Below are 2,500 nucleotides of genomic sequence, written 5' to 3' on the forward strand. Positions count from 1 at the left end.
CTCCGGCGATGCTGTCCCGAGTGAAAAAAATGCGGCACCAGCACATGCTGGAGCCAAGCATGGGCACCGTGGCTCAAAATCGAACTTCGGCCAAGGCCTCGACCATCAATGGCACATGATGACGCATGGTGATGGCACATGCATCGACCATCATCGGCATAGGCTGCCCTTCGGTACGGGCACTTGCCTCGACCGCCATCGGCACAAGCTGGGCCCTGGTGTGGGTTGTTGCCTCGATCACCAGCGGCACACGCTGGGCCCTGGAGCGGCCGGTTGCCTCGAGCACCATCGGCAGGCCCTGGGCCCTGGTGCGGCCGGTTGCCCCGATAACCATCGGCACACGCTGGGCCCTGGAGCGGCCGGTTGCCTCGATCACCATCGGCAAAAGCTGGGCCCTGGTGCGGGCGCTTGCCTCGACCACCATCGGCACACGCTGGGCCCTGGTGCGGGCGCTTGCCTCGATCACCATCGGCACACGCTGGGCCCTGGTGCGGACGCTTGCCTCGACCACCATCGGCACACGCTCGGCCCTGGTGCGGTCGGTTGCCTCGAGCACCATCGGCACACGCTGGGCCCTGGTGCGGGCGCTTGCCTCGACCACCATCGGCACACGCTCGGCCCTGGTGCGGTCGGTTGCCTCGAGCACCATCGGCACACGCTGGGCCCTGGTGCGGGCGCTTGCCTCGAGCACCATCGGCACACGCTGGGCCCTGGTGCGGCAGGTTGCCTCGAGCACCATCGGCACACGCTGGGCCCTGGTGCGGTCGGTTGCCTCGACCACCATCGGCACACGCTGGGCCCTGGTGCGGGCGCTTGCCTCGACCACCATCGGCACACGCTGGGCCCTGGTGCGGCAGGTTGCCTCGAGCACCATCGGCACACGCTGGGCCCTGGTGCGGCAGGTTGCCTCGAGCACCATCGGCACACGCTGGGCCCTGGTGCGGTCGGTTGCCTCGATCACCATCGGCACACGCTGGGCCCTGGTGCGGGCGGTTGCCTCGACCACCATCGGCACACGCTGGGCCCTGGTGCGGCAGCTTGCCTCGAGCACCATCGGCACACGCTCGGCCCTGGTGCGGTCGGTTGCCTCGACCACCATCGGCACACGCTGGGCCCTGGTGCGGCAGGTTGCCTCGACCACCATCGGCAGCCTCGACCACCATCGGCACACGCTGGGCCCTGGTGCGGGCGGTTGCCTCGACCACCATCGGCACACGCTAGGCCCTGGTGCGGTCGGTTGCCTCGAGCACCATCGGCACACGCTGGGCCCTGGTGCGGCAGGTTGCCTCGACCACAATCGGCACACGCTGGGCCCTGGTGCGGGCGGTTGCCTCGACCACCATCGGCACACGCTGGGCCCTGGTGCGGGCGCTTGCCTCGACCACCATCGGCACACGCTGGGCCCTGGTGCGGCAGGTTGCCTCGACCACCATCGGCACACGCTGGGCCCTGGTGCGGGCGCTTGCCTCGACCACCATCGGCACACGCTGGGCCCTGGTGCGGCAGGTTGCCTCCACCACCATCGGCACACGCTGGGCCCTGGTGCGGGCGCTTGCCTCGAGCACCATCGGCACACGCTCGGCCCTGGTGTGGTCGGTTGCCTCGAGCACCATCGGCACACGCTGGGCCCTGGTGCGGCAGGTTGCCTCGAGCATCATCGGCAGCCTCGACCACCATCGGCACACGCTGGGCCCTGGTGCGGGCGCTTGCCTCGACCACCATCGGCACACGCTCGGCCCTGGTGCGGTCGGTTGCCTCGAGCACCATCGGCACACGCTGGGCCCTGGTGCGGCAGGTTGCCTCGAGCACCATCGGCACACGCTGGGCCCTGGTGCGGCAGGTTGCCTCGACCACCATCGGCACACGCTGGGCCCTGGTGCGGGCGGTTGCCTCGACCACCATCGGCACACGCTGGGCCCTGGTGCGGGCGCTTGCCTCGAGCACCATCCGCACACGCTGGGCCCTGGTGCGGCAGGTTGCCTCGAGCACCATCGGCACACGCTGGGCCCTGGTACGGCAGGTTGCCTCGAGCACCATCGGCACACGCTGGGCCCTGGTGCGGCAGATTGCCTCGCCTCGAGCACCATCGGCACACGCTGGGCGCTGGTGCGGGCGCTTGCCTCGACCAGCATCGGCACACGCTGGGCCCTGGTGCGGCAGGTTGCCTCGATCACCATCGGCACACGCTGGGCCCTGGTGCGACAGGTTGCCTCGAGCACCATTGGCACACTATCGGCCCTGGTGCGGGCGGTTGCCTCGACCACCGTCGGCACACGCTGGGCCCTGGTGCGGGCGCTTGCCTCGAGCACCATCGGCACACGCTGGGCCCTGGTGCGGGCGGTTGCCTCGAGCACCATCGGCACACGCTGGGCCCTGGTGGGTTTAGGCACATCTTCAAATTTCTGCCGTGCCAATGCCATTTTTATGGCTTGTAAATTCATACAATGGTCCCCTAAGCCTTCACGTGAAGTTTCGTTGCAAGATGACTCGTTTTCTATTT

The sequence above is a fragment of the Durio zibethinus genome, unplaced genomic scaffold (assembly GCF_047325235.1).
Source record: "Durio zibethinus cultivar Kanyao isolate XHJ-2024 unplaced genomic scaffold, ASM4732523v1 HiC_scaffold_387, whole genome shotgun sequence".
Lineage (NCBI taxonomy): Eukaryota > Viridiplantae > Streptophyta > Magnoliopsida > Malvales > Malvaceae > Durio > Durio zibethinus.